Source organism: Rhinopithecus roxellana, chromosome 10 (assembly GCF_007565055.1).
Source record: "Rhinopithecus roxellana isolate Shanxi Qingling chromosome 10, ASM756505v1, whole genome shotgun sequence".
Taxonomy (NCBI): domain Eukaryota; kingdom Metazoa; phylum Chordata; class Mammalia; order Primates; family Cercopithecidae; genus Rhinopithecus; species Rhinopithecus roxellana.
Genome location: NC_044558.1, coordinates 65765456 through 65784219, shown reverse-complemented (window position 1 = coordinate 65784219; position 18764 = coordinate 65765456).

The following is an 18764-nucleotide window of genomic DNA, read 5'->3' as shown; positions in this document are numbered from 1 at the left end:
AGGAAGCAGGGGCCGGGGATAAACAACTGCAGGGTCACTCAAACGTTGTTCTCCGTCCTCTCTGACAGATGAAAGGCTGACAGGCTCCCTATTTGTGGTACAGAGGTCACAATGCCCCATGATTAACTGTGCCAAAAGCGCACTTAAGTCCAAGATGTCCTGCACAAATAGGAAAGCACTGTCCTCACCTCAGTGGAGGCTGTCAGACGCTCAAACTATTCTGGCTTCCCTGTCTCAGTAATGTTTTTCAAAAGCCCATGAAACTCAAAGGGGTCTGAATCCAAAAGATCATATTTTTTCAGAACCAAATCCCAGAACTTGAAGTCCATCAAAGGTGTGTTGTTGTTTTATTTTTTATTTGCATGAAAAGTTGTGTATGACTACGTAACCAAGTTGCATTGTTATAGGTTCTAAAACTCACTTATTTAACTAGAATAAAATCACCTGAGGTAGATGCTGCCCTAGAAAGCCCAGGGTATGCAGCCTTCAGGAAATCAAAATAGTAAAAGTATTGCAGATTTGCCTCTGTGAAGTTTGGTAGAGACCATTTCTACTCCCCGCAACAGCAGAACATTTAAAACAGGATCATATATATTGAAAAAAAAGAAGCTTTCATTTAGATATTTCCCTGACTCCCCCATTAAAACACAGACTCTATGGAGACAAATAAAATTTTGATTTCTCTGATAACTTCCTCACAAGATTTATAGTGCTTTATATATGCCATAGAGAATACTCTTATGTGTTTATTTGATACATTGTTTGAGACTACAGTAGAATCTTTAACAGAGAAAGAACAAATTATTACAAGGTTGAGTTGATATTTGGGTTACAAATCTAGAAAGTTGACTCTGTGGAAAGGGAAATACACTCGCCCACGATTCTGTGAGCTGTCCTTGTCAGCATGTCAATATAATCAGCTCCCCTGGCTCATCTAGAAGAGTCAGCAAGTCTGGGATCCCAAAGAACAAGAATCCCAAGAGGGACTCAGTACTCCACTGGAAAGCAGAGAGTACATAAAGAAATAATCAACTAGACAGTTAAGCTGTAAAGCAGAAAGGACACTCTATACTCCCAGTCTGTGGTCTCCCGGGAGACCAGTAAAAACACAAGAGCCCAAGATCGAACCTCTTCCTCAGGTGGCCATGGCAAGTAGGCTAACTTAGGGATAAGTAACTGGCAGGACTCCACTCCTGCGGGTGCCCAGAGCCGTGAGAGCTCTATCTACTTCATGAACTCCTTTGGGTAAGCCTGCCCACATCATGACTTGCATTAGTAAAGGCAGTTTGGGGTCCAACCCCAAACTCTAGAGATGCTACTACCGAGAAAGGGTATAATGTCTAAGGGAGATCCTGGTTCCTGTGACCTTAGGAACATGCAAGAGTTTTGTGTCCTGGGACTAAGAGGGCTAAGAAATCAGAGTCTCTCATAAACCTTCTAACATTTAAAAGTGTTGATACTATTGACAAACATGCACTACAGTCCAGGTAACGTTAGAATCATTGTGTTACTATTAATGCATTTAATCATCACAACTACTCTCGGAGGACAGTAATAATTATTATGCCCATTTTACAGGTGAGGACACTGAAGTTTCTCAAGAATAAATAAATTACTTGAGATCACAAAGCTATGGCAGAACCAGAGGCCCAACCCAGGAAGTCTGTCCATAAACCTGAGGCTCTTAACCATGACTTTCTACATCTATATATGCAGTATACATGTGTACATGTGTGTGTGTCTGTGTGTGTGTGTTACAGTGATAATCCACACATTGTCATAGAAACTGAATTGTCCTAAGTCATATACTTTTAGCAGCAGTACCTAACATTCACAAAAAGAATGGTAAGCATGATAAAAAAGGAAAAATAACAAGGTCAAAGAATTGCCAAACCTACAGTGCAGATTAAAGAAACTCCTTTGCAGATTCGGTGAGTCTACAGAGGATTTGGTCTATCCAATAAGCAAAATACTTTCCCCCAGAGGAGTCATTCACATTAATAACCGTGAGCATGGAGGAGAATTTTACTTGGCTGGACTTTGTCTATTGAATACTTCACTTAGTGCTGTGGATCAGACCAAGGAACAAAAACGAATTTCAGCTTTGTTGAAATCGGATCACCAATTTCCCTGGTTGTCAATGTGATTAATAGGAGACCCAAATCACCTTATAGAGAAGCAACACTCTCCACCCTCATCCTGATGCTGAGTGAGGAGGGGGCATCACTGAAGTAGGTGATGATGGAGCAGGTGGCTAGGTACCGGCAGTGTTTTTTCCTTTTGTGTACCAATGTGCCCTCCTTCAAAGCCATAAACAAACTGAGCAGAAAGGCTCAAGATAAATGACCTGATACCATTTCATGCCTTCAGGGAGCTGGATGCCTAAATCCATGAGATCCATAATTTTTGGCTACATCTTTTACATTTCCAGGGACAAAGCTTCCATCTTGTCCTTGGGTGCCCCCATCGAAGTGTTTTACAACACCAATAGTAACACAATTCTACTTTCTGCCCAAGCGTAACATTCAGTTTAAATTAAATCCATTTCCTTTGAATGTTCCATGAGCTTAGAAAACTGTTTTGTGCCCTCATAGTAATACCTATTACTGCAGGCAAAGCAATATTGTTTCTTTGCACTTTTCATTATGTATCATTTTTGTTATATTTCTCGGGGATTTCTCTAAGCTTCCTGTGTTTAATTTTTGGGTTTTTTTTTTTTCCTTTGCTCCATATTAAAATATTTTTAAAATCATATTGAAATAATACATTTTTATGGTGGAAAATTGAGAAATATGGAAAAGCCCAAAGGACAAATTTTTCAAAATCCATAATCCTGCTTCTCAGAGTTAATAACTATTTTGATGTATATCTTTCCAGTCTCATAAGCCAATGCGCATAGTGCTTTGGAGACTATTTTCCCCATCACTAATTATTACCCCTACATGGTAGACATCTTCAACCTGAGTCTGTGCATAGACTTTACACAGTCCATGAAATTATACACTAAATTATGTACAAATTTTTATGTAGGAACATAAGTGCTTTCTTCCCAAGATGGGAGTTCACTGCTTTCACCAGATTCCCAAAAGGGTGTATGAACTGAAAACAGTTAAAAATTCTTATTTAGCATCACGATTTTAATAGCCATATAACATTCTACCTTTTTTTTTTTTTTTTTTTTTTTTTTTTGAGACACAGTCTTACTCTGTCCCCAGGCTGGAGTGCAGTGGTGCAATCTCAGCTCACTGCAACCTCCACCTCCTGGGTTCAGCCTCCACCTCCTGGGTTCACCCTCCCAAGTGGCTGGGACTACAGGCATGGGCCACCATACCCAGCTAATTTTTGTATTTTTAGTAGAGACAGGGCTTCACAATGTTGGCCAGGATGGTCTCGATCTCCTGACCTCATGCTCCGTCCACCTCGGCCTCCCAAAGTGCTGGGATTACAGGCCTGAGCCACCGCGCCCGGCCAACATTTTACAATATTAACCAATCTTGCTATATAAATTATATTGCAATAAACACTTTGTAGCTAAATTTTTCATGTCTCTAGTGATTTCTTTTGAGAAAAAAAAAAGTACTGAAATTGGAATTGCTCCAAGAATATTCACAGCTAAAGGTTTTCAATACATGTTGTTAAATTGCCTTGTAGAAAGGTGGTATCATTAGGAGTGCCATCGGAAGTAGATGAAAATATATTTGCTTCAAACTAGCACTAACACAGAGGATTAGTTTTTAACTTTGCCAATTTTATTGGCTAAACTAAAATACTAATATTTGAGTCTCTTTCTTTTTAAGTTCAGGAAGCAATATTATTTGAAGCACAGTCATGGCCGATGTACTCAGAGCATAGAGGAAGAATTACATCTGCCCTGGATAGTCTTAGCTTTATTCCCCCACAATGATGTGATATTGCTGATTCATGATAAGCAAGGATCATGATCATCGATCATAGTTCAGCCCTGACCCACAGTCTTTTAAAGCAAGGATGGTGGCTAGCCAATTCTATAATTATTGGTTTATGTAAGTCCTTACTCTTTATATAAGTTTATATAAGTCCTTACTCTCACCCTTATACAATTGGATTTCATTCTGTTTGCCTAGGGTTGTGCTTGCTATTTAATAATATCACATTGGTCTGTTTGATGTTACATCACCTATAGGCTAAATAAGCACACCTTCAACACCTTTAGTCAAGATGTCAATGATTCCAAGGGCAATAAGACCACTTGACATTTGCCCCTCACACTGATACCAGGTCATTGGAAACTACGCTTCTGGAAGAATCATCAGGGAAATATTCTCCTTGCCTAATCATAGAAACTCTACAACTAGACTCTGGCTAAACAGAACATAAATTATACTGGAATCAATAAAGACAGGGTGAGCAAAATGCCCTTGTTGTGATTAAGAGTGTATGCCCTTGCGGTTACATATCTGGGTTAAATGCCAACTCCTCCATTTGCTGTCTATATAACCCTAGGCAACTATTTCCACATGTCTATGCTTTTCACACATAAAACAGATTTATAGGCCAGGCACAGTGGCTCACGCTTGTAATCCCAACACTTTGGGAGGCTGAGGCAGAAGGATTGCTTGAGCCCAGGAGTTTGAGACCATCCTGGGCAACACAGTGAGATCCCATCTCTACAAAAAATAATAAATTAGCCAGGAGTGATGGTGCATGCCTGTGGTCCTACTCAGGATGTTGATTTGGGAGGGTCACTTGAGCCTTGGAGGTGGAGGCTGCAATAAGCCATGATTGCGCCACACACTCCAGCCTAAACAACAGAGTGAGACCCTGTCTCAAAAAAACAAACACAAAAACAAAACAGATTTATAAAGAAATTTGCCTGGCATGGTTGCATGCTCCTGTGGTCCCAGCTACTCAAGAGGCTGAGATGGGAGGATCGTTTCAGCCCAGGAGTTCAAGGTTGTAGTGAGCTATGATCATGCTACTGCACCCCATCTCTAAAAAATAATTTTTTAAAAATAATAAAGAGAAACTTGTTTGATGACTACACCAAGAACATGCCTTCATGTTGTTTGCTGTGAAGTTGCAATATTCTTTCTACACAATATTTTGCAGACTCCCCTATATAAATCAGTAACTGCCACCTCCACACTACACACTCTGTTCTCCCTCATCATGCCTTATTTTTCTGCATTGCATGTCTCATCATCTGATACATGACATATTTACCTGTTTGTTTTTTATCTGGCTTCTCTCACTAGAACGTAAGCCCCACAAGAGCAAACATTTTTCTTTTGTTTCCTGCCTTAGTGCTAGCACATTGGGGAATAAATGGATAGTATCATTGTGAGGATGGAATGATTCAGTCTGTCTACAGCAGTGTATTAGTTTCCTAGGGTTGCCATAATAAAGCACCACTAACTGGGTGGCTAAACAGCAGAAATGGATTGTCTCACAGTTCTAGAGGCCAGAAGTCCAAGGTGTCAACAAGATTGATTCCTTCTGAGGGCTGTGAGGGGGAATCTTTCACACATCTCTTCTAGCTTCTGGTGGTTTTCAGGAAATCTTTTGTGCTCTGGGTTTGTAGACACATCACCCCAATCTCTGCCTTCATCTTTACATGGCACTATCCCTGTGTGTTTGTCTGTCTCTATGTCCAAATTTCCCCTTTTTATAAGAAGACAATTACATTGGATTAGAGCCAATCCTAATGATATCATTTTAACTTGATCATCTGTAAAGACCTGCTATGGTTTGGATATTGCTTGTCCCCAACAAAACACATGTAGAAATTTGATCCCCAACATGGTGGTGTTGGGAGGTGGGACTTAGCAGCAGGCGTTTGGGTAAGAATGAATGGCTTGGTGCCATTCTTGAGGTAGTGAGTAAGTTCTCACTCTCTTGAGACTGGATTAGTTCTCTCTAGAATGAATTTGCCCTCACAGGAGTAGCTTGTTAAAAAGAGTTTGGTTTCCCCAGTTTTTCTCTCTTGCTCCTTTCTTGCCGTGTAACCTCTCTGCATGTGCCTACCCTTCTGCTTTCCACCATGAGTGGAAGCAGCACAAAACCCCTCCAACCAGTAGCAGAGAGGATGCCAGTGCTCTGCCCCTTGAACTTCCCGGCCTATAGAACTTGAGCTAAATAAATCTATTTTCTTTATAAATCACTCAGTCTTTGGTATTCTGTTATAGCAATACAAACAGACTGAGACAATCCTATTTTCAAATACCATAGCCCCTGGGAATTAGGATTTCAACATTTTGGAGGTGTACACAAGTCAACCCACAGCAAGCAGATAGCACAGTGCCTGGCACTCTGTTGGCACTCAACTATTAGCTCTTCTCCTTTGTTCATGCAATGGGATCATTATCTCACAGAGAAAACTAATTTATTCTGGCATGACAGGTTCTCGCCAGTCACTATGACATAACCTTACTCTGAGGAGATATTAATTACATTTGCTACCCGTCTCATGCCTTTGACTCTGAATACCAACCAGCAAGGAGGAGGGGCCACTACGAAATCAAAGTCTTCGCAATCATTGCATTCTTACCCATTATTTTATAGCCAAGAAAGAAGAGCTCAAAAGGTAATTACTTATCCAAGGTTAAAGCAAAAGCAGGACTAGAACCTCGGCTTTCTCACTCCTGGATCCTTTCTTCCTTTATGTAAGTCTATCTACATATATTTAAAATTATCATGATGGAAACATTTTAAAATGGGCTGATTATAGAAATATCTAGTTCATAGATTAGTCTGAATGACTAACACCAAATAGAAAAAAAATAACTAGAAAAATAAATCTCCAAATCAAGAACCAAAAGAAAAATAAATAAGTAAATTGAGATATTTCTGGCCAAAATAAACTACTATATTTCATCAAATCTAAGATTCCATCTATTATAAGACACATCATTATTTTATCTACCAAAAAAGAAAAAACAGTACTCCTGATTAATGCATGGCATATATCTATGATAAGAATTTGCCTTCCAAATTTTGAGGTGTTAAAGTATGAAAATGTATGAGTCTCAAAAGCCACAAAACACCGCAAAATAACCCCCAGAAATTGAGCCAAATCTTTCATTTATATAAAGTGTGTTTCCTAGACTGGCTCATGATAATGCTGCTGATAGAAGAACAGGTAAAACAGATTTTGAAACACACAGCTATGTTAATCAAGACCCCCCTTAAGCAACCTAAGACATTCAGATATTCTCCTGATGTTTCTACCAAATCAAACATGTGTTTTGTGCCTCCAGGGACAAGAAGAAACCAGCAGGAGAGAACATTTGGATCAAAGAGATGAAAGTGGAGAAGAGAGGAACGCAGAGTGATTTCTGCCAAAGTAAATATATATAGGCAGAGGGAAGTGGGGGATTGACATTTCCTTAGTAGATTCTCTAAAGGAAAAATACAAAGAATTCATCTGGAGCTGAAACAACAGCTGTAGGGTCTTCATGAGCCCCATGTGAGGGCAAGGAACCTGCGAGGTTTGCTTTCACTGTCTCTAGCCTGGCGGAAGACAAGAGCTGCCTCTGGCTGGTATTTACAAAGAACTGGTGAGGGGCCAGTTGGCTGCTGGAGGCATGTTTCTGTATCATTCATCACATGCAAAATGCTCTGCAGCTGGAAAAGAGTCACAATGGCTGCAGCCAATCATGCCCAGGCAATCTGTCCAGCCTTCCCTCCCTTTGTCCCCTCAACCCCTTCTTCAAGAGAACACAATTGGCAAAAATCCAGCAGTGTCCAATGAGGAAGGGACTGAGGAGGCCATGGGAGGATGGTTAAGCTAGTAGAGACAACTCACTGTGATTCAGTAAGAATTTACTCAACACCTACTATGTTCTGGGTCCTTGGGATACTGGTAAACAAGACGGTATGCATATTGTGGTATTTTTGATCTGGAAAAATTTTGTGCCCTTGCTTCTTCACATCGACTTCCAGTGGCAAGGGAAGGAAATTGCCACTGCTTGTCCCTTTGTTCAGTCTCTTCAATGGGTTCACATTCTCCCACCTGCTCTCAGGAACAGCCATGGGGATACTGGCTCGGCAAGGCAGCTCAGGAAAACTAACAGCCCTGCTAAGCGAAGAATTTAGTATTTCATCATAACCTTGAAAAATCTAGAAGTGCCTCATAGGAGAAAAAAGAAGGAGGAAAGAGGGATGTGATTGAGATTAACAAGAAACAGTATGGCCTCAGCCTCCAACCATGTGCTGAATAAGTTAGTGCAATTATCTTGGGAGGGTAAACACTGATGGCCATTCAGGCTGACAGTGGGAGCCGGACAGTTGACATTTACAACAATGCTCAATGCAAATCAAGGCACTTGCCCCAGAAATGGAATTTCATAGATTTATTCTTTGAAAGGCCATTTCTTTCACTAGTCTGGGTCAGCAGTTAAGCTGAAAGAGAAATATTTCTATCATTTGGCAATTTTTTTCCCAAAGCATCTAGTTGATTAGGCAAGAGAGGCCTTTAAAAAGTCTGATTCTTGTGTGGTTGTCAGGCAAACAGAATGAGAAAATATCAAAGAGCAATTCCATTTCCAGAAATGATTAAAACAAATATTTCCTCTGAAGTCCCTGGTGCTGAGTGGTGATGGGGGACCTCACAGCCCAGGTGTTCTGGAGCCGTTCCAGCCCTGCAAATATCATTTTAACATGCTCCCATAACTCTCAAGACTTCACCTTGAGTAAGCTAAACTTTCCATGCCCCTGCTGCCTGCCATTCCACAGAAATTGATTAAAACCCAGAGCTGTCATTCACAAGTTGGGTGACCTTGAAAAGTCAGAAAGCCTCAAGCAAAGCCTCAGCACTTTGTAACTGCTGTTCCCTCCACCTATATAGTGGTGACCCCCGCAACCATCTGCTACTGTCAGATGCATTAACCTATTTATTTGCCTCACAGCAATCAAAATAATATTTGAAATTATCTCACTATGAGTTTGCTTATTTATCATAGTCAGCTTCCTAAGCACAGAGACAATACCTGCTTTATGTATCTCTGAATCCTTGGCACTTAAAATGATTCCTAGTACCTAGTAGATGCTCAATAAATATTTGTTAAATAAATAAAAGTCATTCAAATTATTTGAGCCAAAGTTTTATGATAATAATAATAATAAAAGTCAACACCTATCTTATAGGGTTGTTTTAAAGACCAAGTGACATCATGTTAATAAAAGCAGAGCCCAAAACACATTAAAAGGTACTCAAGATATATTAATTTAAATACACACACACATACACAGAGAGAGAGAAAGAGAGAGAGAGAGTCATGTGCTGCATAACAATGTTTTGGTCAATGGCAGACTACATATATGGCAGTGGTCCCATAAGATTTAATGGGTCATACTTGTAATCCCAACACTTTGGGAGGCTGAGGCAAGAGGATTCCTTGAGGCCAGGAATTCCAGACCAGCCTGGGCAACATAGCAAGACCCTGTTTCTACAAAAAATTTAAAAATTAGCCAGATGTGGTGGCACATGCCTGTAGTCCTGTCTACTCAGGAGGCTGAGGCAGGAGGATTGCTTGAGCCCAGGAATTCAAGGTTAAAGTGAGCAATGATTGTGTACTGCACTCCAGCCTGGGTGACAGATTGAGAGCCTGTCTCAAATTAAAAATTTTAAAAATAAAAATAAAGATTATAATGGAGCCGAAAAATTTCTATTGCCTAGTGATGTCACAGCACAATTTATTATTCTTGTGTTTGTGGTGATGCTGCTATAAACAAACCTACTGCACGGCCAGTTGTATGAAAGTATACCACATAGAGCTGGGCATGGTGGCTCACACCTTCAGTCTCAGCACTTTGGGAGGCTGAGGCAGGCATATCACCTGAGGACAGGAGTTTAAGACCAGCCTGGCCAACATGGTGAAACCTTGTCTCTACTAAAAATGCAAAAATTAGGCAGATGTGGTGGCAGGCGTCTGTAATCCCAGCTACTTGAGAGGCTAAGGCAGGAGAATAGCTTGAACCCAGGAGGCAGAGGTTGCAGTGAGCCAAGATCATGCCACTGCACTCCAGCCTGAATGACAGAGCAAGACTCTATCTCAAAAAAACAAAAAAAGTATACTACATAGAATTATGTACAGTACATAATACTGATAAAAACAATAAATGACTATACTTTAATGGTTATTTTAGAGTATACTCCTACTTATTTAAGAAAAAGTTAACTGTAAAACATTCTAAGGCAGGTCTTTGGGAGGTATTATGTTTCAGGAGCGGCAATGTTATCATAGGAGATAACAGCTCCACATGTGTTACTGTCCACGAAGACCTCCCAGTGGGACAAGATGTGGAGGCTGGAAGACAGTAATGCTGATGATCCTGACCCTGTGTAGGCCGAGGCTAATGTGTGTTTGTGTCTTCTTTTTTAACGTAAAAGTTTAAAAAGTAAAAATAATTAAATTTTTAAAAGCTTATAGAATAAGAATATAAGGAAAGAAAATATCTTTGTACAGCTGTACAAGGTGTTTGTAAGTGTTATTTCAAGAGTCAAAAAGGTTTTTAAAAAATTTTTAAGTTTATGAAGTAAAAAAGTTACAGCAAGCTAAGGTTGATTGTTATTAAAGAAAGAAAATATTTGTATAAATTTAGTGTAGCCTAAGTGTACAGTGTTTATAAAGTCTACAGTAGTGTACAGTGTTTATAAAGTCTACAGTAGTGTACAGTGTTTATAAAGTCTACAGTAGTGTACAGTGTTTATAAAGTCTACAGTAGTGTACAGTGTTTATAAAGTCTACAGTAGTGGACAGTGTTTATAAAGTCTACAGTAGTGGACAGTGTTTATAAAGTCTACAGTAGTGGACAGTGTTTATAAAGTCTACAGTAGTGGACAGTGTTTATAAAGTCTACAGTAGTGGACAGTGTTTATAAAGTCTACAGTAGTGGACAGTGTTTATAAAGTCTACAGTAGTGGACAGTGTTTATAAAGTCTACAGTAGTGGACAGTGTTTATAAAGTCTACAGTAGTGGACAGTGTTTATAAAGTCTACAGTAGTGGACAGTGTTTATAAAGTCTACAGTAGTGGACAGTGTTTATAAAGTCTACAGTAGTGGACAGTGTTTATAAAGTCTACAGTAGTGGACAGTGTTTATAAAGTCTACAGTAGTGGACAGTGTTTATAAAGTCTACAGTAGTGGACAGTGTTTATAAAGTCTACAGTAGTGGACAGTGTTTATAAAGTCTACAGTAGTGGACAGTGTTTATAAAGTCTACAGTAGTGGACAGTGTTTATAAAGTCTACAGTAGTGGACAGTGTTTATAAAGTCTACAGTAGTGGACAGTGTTTATAAAGTCTACAGTAGTGTACAGTGTTTATAAAGTCTACAGTAGTGTACAGTGTTTATAAAGTCTACAGTAGTGTACAGTGTTTATAAAGTCTACAGTAGTGTACAGTGTTTATAAAGTCTACAGTAGTGTACAGTGTTTATAAAGTCTACAGTAGTGTACAGTGTTTATAAAGTCTACAGTAGTGTACAGTGTTTATAAAGTCTACAGTAGTGGACAGTGTTTATAAAGTCTACAGTAGTGGACAGTGTTTAGTGTACAGTAGTTTATAAAGTCTACAGTAGTGTACAGTGTTTATAAAGTCTACAGTAGTGTACAGTGTTTATAAAGTCTACAGTAGTGTACAGTGTTTATAAAGTCTACAGTAGTGTACAGTGTTTATAAAGTCTACAGTAGTGGACAGTGATGTCCTAGACCTTCACAGCCACTCACCACTCACCTCTCACTCACTCACCACGACAAACTTCCAGTCCTGCAAGCTATATTCATAGTACATGCCCTATACTGGTGTAGCTTTTTTTTTTTTTTTTGAGATGGAGTCTCGTTCGGTCACCCAGGCTGGGGTACAATGATGTGATCTCAGCTCACTGCAACCTCTGCCTCCTGGGTTCAAGCAATTCTCTGCCTCAGCCTCCCGAGTAGCTGGGATTACAGGCACCCGCCACCTTGCCTGGCTAATTTTTGTAGTTTTAGTAGAGATGGGGTTTCACCATCTTGGCCAGGCTGCTCTTGAACTCCTGATCTTGTGATCCACCTGCCTCAGCCTCCCAAAATGCTGATTACAGGCATGAGCCACCACGCCCAGCCGAGGTATAGCATTTTTTATCTTTTGTACTGTATTTTTACTTTTTAGGTATGCTTTTTATGTTTTGATATGTTTAAATGTACAAATACCATTGCGTTACAATTGCCTACAGTATTCAGCATAGTCACAGGCTGTACAGGTTGGTAGCCTAGGAGTGATAGGCTATACCACAAAGCCTAATTGTGTAGTAGATTATACTTTGTAGGTTTGTGCAAGTGTACTCTATGATGTTTGACAATTACAAAATGGCCTAAGGACGCATTTCTCAGAATGTATCCCCATCATTCAGCCATACATGACTTGACATAAAATACATATGCACATTTTTTAAATTAGTGACAATGTACAGATGAACAAGCAACTCATCTTGGCCAGGCATGGTAGCTCATTCCTGTAATCCCAGCACTTTGGGAGGCCAAGGCAGGTGGATCATTTGAGGTCAGGAGTTTGAGACCAGCCTGGCCAAAATGGTGAAATCCCATCTTTACTAAAAATGCAAAAATTAGCCAGGCCTAGTGGCACATGCTTGTAGTCTCAGCTCCTCAGGAGGCCGAGGCAGGAGAATCACTTGAACCTAGGAGTCGGAGATTGCAGTGAGCCGAGATCACAGCACTGCACTCCAGCCTGGGCGACAAAGCGAGACTCCATCTCAAAAAAAAAAAAGAAAAGAAACTCATATTAATCTGTATAACACAAGTTTGCCAAAGCCTTATAAAGCAAAGGGTATACATGGGAGTCAGATCAAGAGTAATTACACCAATTCATTCACTCTTGTTCCTACCTACACACTCAGGGCCCCTTTCCAGAACTGCTATTTCCTTCAGATTGTTCTATGAGTCACTAGGCAATATCAGGGGTTATCAAAAATGCTCTCAATGTACCCACTCCTTTTTCCTTCCACTCCCTCCCGCTTGTGGGAAGCTAAGCAGAGGTGAATGCAGAAGGCTGCAGCAAGGTGCCGCCCCTGGGCTTACACAGACACCACTCCTAAGGAGCTGCTATTGTCCAGGTATTCCTGAGCCCTCACTTTGTGGCAGACAGGCTGTGCCTAACACAGAAGTAGGAGGATGTCCCCAGTGTCCTCTCTGAGCCCAGCCCAAGCCAAAGTGGCTATTTAAAACTCCCTGTGTCTGTAGTGAGGCCTAGCATTCTCCTTTCCATTAACCTCTCTGATAGGCCATATGACCAAATCTGGCAAGCACGCAAACATTCATTTTCAAGCAGGTGCGATAGTCATGGAGTTTGTTCTTAAACTCAATACACGTCAGTGCACTTCTCAGTGCACTGATGATTTTGGCCTCTGAAAAGACTGTTGCCTGCAAATTTCACTAGCAGCAGATGGGACAGTGATATGGTTTGGATGGGTGCCCTATCCAAATATCATATTGAAATGTAATCCCCAGTGCTGGAGGTGGGGCCTCGTGGGAGGTGGTTGGCTCATGGGGAGAAGTTCTCATGAATGGTTTAGCACCATCCCCACTTGGTACTATAAAGTGAGTGAGTTCTCACAAGATCTGATTGTTTAAAAGTGTGTAGCACGTCCCCCCTCCTTCTCTTCTCCTGCCCCCTCCCATGTAAAGAGCCTGCTCCCACTTTGCCTTCTGCCATGAGTAAAAGCTTCCTGCGGCCTCTGCAGAAGCAGATGCTGCCATGCTTCCTGTACAGCCTGTAAAACCATGAGCTAATTAAACCTCTTTTCTTTATAAATTACCCAGTCTCAGATATTTCTTTATAGCAATGTGGGAAAGGCCGACTACAGAAAATTGGCACTGAGGAGTGGGGCGTTGCTATAAAGATATCTGAAAATGTGGAAACAGCTTTGGAACTGGGTAATGGGTAGAGGTTGGAACAGTTTGGAGGGCTCAAAAAAGACGGGAAGATGAGGGAAAATTCAGGGCTTCCTAGAGACTTATTGAATGGTGTGACCAAAATGCTGGTAGTGATATGATCTGTAAAGACCTGGCTGAGGAGGTCTCAGATGGAGATGAGGAACTTATTGGGAACTGCAGCAATGGTCACTTTTGTTACACCTTAGCAAAGAGCTTTGTTGGACTATGCCCCTGCCCTAGGGAATCTGTGAAACTTTGAACTTGAGAGTGATGAGTTAGGGTATCTGGGAGAAGACATTTCTAAGCAGCAAAGCATTCAAGATGTGGCCTGCCTGCTTCTAACAGCCTACGCACATATGTGTGAGCAAATAAATGACCTAAGACTAGAACTTATATTTAAAAGGGAAGCAGAGCATAAAAGTTTGGGGAAAAGTTTGGAAAATTTGCCACCTAGTTATCTGGTAGAAAAGAAAAGTCCATTTTTAGGGGAGGAATTCAAGCAAGCTAGAGACACTTGCATAAGTAAATAGGAGCCTGTCTCAGATGACACTTTTGACTGTGGACTTTTAAAACTGGAATGAGGTAAGACTTTGGGGGACTGTTGGAAAGGCATATTTGTATTTTGAAGTGTGAGCAGGACATGAGATTTGGGAGGGGCCAGGGGAAGAATGATGTGGTTTCAATCTGTGCCCCACCCCAAATCACATGTTGAAATGTAATCCCCATTGCTGGAGGTGGGACCTAGTGAGAGGTGATTAGATCATGGGACAAAGTTCTCATGAATGAGAATCATCCCCCCTTGGTACTTTATACAGAGTGAGTTCTCATGGGATCTGGCTGTTTAAAAAATGTGTAGCAACTTCCTCCTCTCTCTCTTCTCCTGTTCCTTCCATATAAGATGCTCGCTCACACTTTGCCTTCCACCATAAGTAAAAGCTCCCTGAGGCCTCTCCAGAAGCAGATGCTGCCATGATTCCTGTACAGCCTGCAGAACTGTGAGCAATTAAACCTCTTTTCTTTATCAATTACCCCATCTCAGGTATTTCTTTATAGCAATGCAAAAACAGCTTAATATAGACAGTATTCTGGTAGCAGGCAGGTACAGCTCCCCTCTGATCAGAATCAAGATATAAAATCCTCCATTAAGCACCTGACAAGAGACCCAGTATACCCTAGGTCTAGAACACCAATCCAAAGGGGAGTCTGCTACCTTTGCCGGATTCTTAAATCCTATTCCTGTGACATTGGAGATGGCTGTACAATATTCTGCCAATTTACATTTTATGAACAGCTGTTGTTTCAGCAAAAGGAAAATAATTTCTGATATCCTTTACCCTAATTACCATATCCTTCAGGGCTAATCAGAAACAAAGTGCTTGCAGTAAGTAGGTTCTTTCATACACTTATTTTTATTGTTTTATGATTTAAAAATAGGTTTAATTATGTAAATCTCAAATATATTCTAAACTAGAGACTAGGGTAATAACCGCCCTTAACCCATCACCCACCTTTGACAATTATCAATCCCAGACCAATCTTGTTCATCTCTATTCAGCCATTCTTCCTCTCCTCTCATACCCAAGCCAAACAATGACTTATTTTGAAGCAAATCCAAACATCACATCATTTCATCCACAGATGCATTAGTATGAAGCTCTAAAAGATAATATAACTACATCGTAAAATCATTATCATACCTTAAAAATTAGCAATGTTTTTATAATAAAAACCGTTTTCAAGTGCAAACCACCCACAATGTATTTCAAATGCTAACTAATTGCCCCAGGTGTATATGAAAACAAAGTAACATATGGATTACACTGTCCAATAAAGTATATTTAACATTCCATAAATATCCTTTTGTTAAAATTCATATGATATGTCGATTTGGGGTGGCAGGGTCAGGGTAGCAGGGGTTGGGGCAGGGCAAGGATTGACCAAACCACCTCTTAAGTATCATACATTGTGTTTGGGCACTGGTTCAAGGGAAGAGGGAGGAGAAGAAAGAGTGAAGAGCTCTGTGCCATTGTGCTTTATAGTGAGGCAAGATTAACCATCATCCCTTATGTCTGTGTGTTTGTTTTATTTACCTGTGTATATAGTGTATACAAAGGACAAATGAGTCCTAATTTACAACATCTAGTCTTTCCAGCTGTTAAAGAGGTTGTCAGTGTGTGACAAAAGTACAGTTAGTAAACTAATATATTTGTATATTTTGTTTTAAAATTCCTGGGAAAGATTCTCTTCTGAAAATCCGAGCATTATAACCCACTGAGTTGAAGGAGATGGGAAGGTTCTAGGCCAGAACGTTCATATTCGAACACTCTTTCAAATTATAACTATTGTTATGTGTGTGCAGTTTATTAAAGACTGCTGTGTACATAGAGGACAAATTAACTCCTTATCTAAAACATCTAGTCTACCTAGATGTTTAGAAGTGCCCAACATATATTACATGTAGAGGTAGTAAAATATCACTTTGTAGATATATTTTGCTAAAATTCATAGGAAATATTGTCTTTTGGAAATGAAATTGTTAAACCACCTCTGTGAGGAATATGGAACTATACCTGTTCAAAGGTTTAGAAGAGGTGGGAGGGAAAGAATTGCAAAGGGTAATATGCTAGTGTGTTGGTACTAGGACATTTTCAGGCACCATTTTTTCTGTATGTTTGATGCATTTTGTTTTGCTGCATATATAGGGTATACAATGGACAAATGAGTCCTGATTTTATACTTCATCTCTAGATATTAAAGAGGTTGCCGGTATATCGCAAAGTATATAGTAAAATTTATTTTTTTCAAGATGGAGTCTCGTTCTGTCACCCAGGCTGGAGTAGGGTGGCGCAATCTTGGCTGACTGCAACCTGCACCTCCCAGGTTCAAGTTCAAGCAATTCTCCTACCTCAGCCTCCTGAGTAGCTGGGATTACAGGCAGGTACCACCATGCCCAGCTAACTTTTGTATTTTTAGTAGAGACAGGGTTTCACCGTGTGATCTGCCTGACTTGGCCTCCCAAAGTGCTGGGATTACAGGCGTGAGCCACCGCACATGGCCTGCACATAAGATTTAAACCGTGTTTAAGAGTAAATTGTGCTTTCTCAACTATACCCCACAGCAACAGAAGCCCTCCAGAATAAGAGTTCTTTCAGCATCTATTTATGCAGGATGTAGCACAGTGCCCAGTCAAATGCCTGCAAACTACCAAACACTTTCTTCCTATAGCCATTACAAATTCCTTAATTCAAACAAATCACCTGCTAGGACCTTGTTATCAGCCAACCAGACATGCCTGGATGTTTGGATTTCAGCTTAGGCCCAGCAGACCCACACTCAGGTATAGGTATTAATTGTATAAACCACATCAACCAAGGTAAATCACAATTCCATAAAGTCTGGATACAAATTATGTCCTCAAATTGGTTGAATAAAGTCATATGTCTACTCATTAAGACAGGGGTCACCCAACATTCACGTTTTAAGGATAAGGTTCAATATTAGGTAAATGTCATGGAACTATATAATTTAGCCTTGGGATCTAAAGCCATCTAACTGTGTGTAACACTCCCTTCACCTGCCTCTGAAGGAGATCAGAATATGCTACTCAAAATATGCTACTTTGACATAAGGATTATTTTGAGCTGAAAGCAATTGAGAATCAAAAGATACAGGAAGAGATCTGGTGTCTTCCCCTTATCTACCTAAAAGTCTTATCAAAGATGTTGAGTTTGCATAAATAGGCCTTACTAAAATAGCCTTTATCTTCCATTAGTTCCCACCACACACTTCCTATTCACTTCCCCACAATTTGTCATACTTTGAAGTCCAAACCTTTTTTCCTTTGTTAAAAGGAAAGGGTCTATAACCACTCAAGTTTAATCAGTTCTGTGAGTTTCACTTCTGTTCTGTGAACACCCAAGCATGTAAATGTTAATAAAATCATGTGCCTTTTCTTTTGTTGATCTATCTTTTGTTAGTTTAATTTGAAGGTCCCCATATACTGAACATAAGAGGGTAGAGAAAAAGTTTTTCCTACCTGACAACTAGATCCCTGAGCCTGCACATACTCTATATTATGCTATTTCCATCCCTCGTCCTTCTAGCATTCCAAATTCTACAATGCCCTTGTCTCAGGTAGCTTTTCAGTAGCAAAATCCTGAAATACTTTATACTTGGATATGATTAACTAATAATAGCTTAATATATCATCAACTAAAAATGCATTCTAAATTAATAAAACTTTGTTAGGAAGAAATACTAGATTTATAACTTGCAATGCACACCAACTTATAAAAGAAAAAGTGAAAAACTTTTTAAAGATAATTTTTAAGATTGCCTCTTCCTGAGAAAAACAAAGCCATGTTTAGCCTATATAACATATAACATCTCTCTAATGGTATAATTCTAGGTAGTCTGATTAGGCGGTGGTAAAGATAGTGAGGAGGGAGCTATTCTAACATCTCAAATCATACCCTATGATGCTACTTCCTGGCCCAGTTCTGGAGTGTGAGCAATTGCTGTTGTTTTCAGACTAGGAAGTAAGCAAAATAATGAGCAGACATATAATTAACTCTCAATTAGCCTCAATAACTGGGGTCAGGAAATGCTTCACCAGTCAGATATCCTGAGAAATCAGATTATTAAAATGCAGTCACTGGAAAGTAGAGAAAAGACTAAGGGGACACCCTCTTTTCACCATGTGAAAAATAAAATTGAGCTAAACTCTTTCTCTTTTTTTTTTTTTGAATGAAATCAGATTTGTCTACTCTGTAATGGAAATGCTTGCTTGTTTTAATTTTATCCCCCCATCTTTTTTCACCACTGAATTCCTGGGCAGCTGCGTTAATGACCAAAT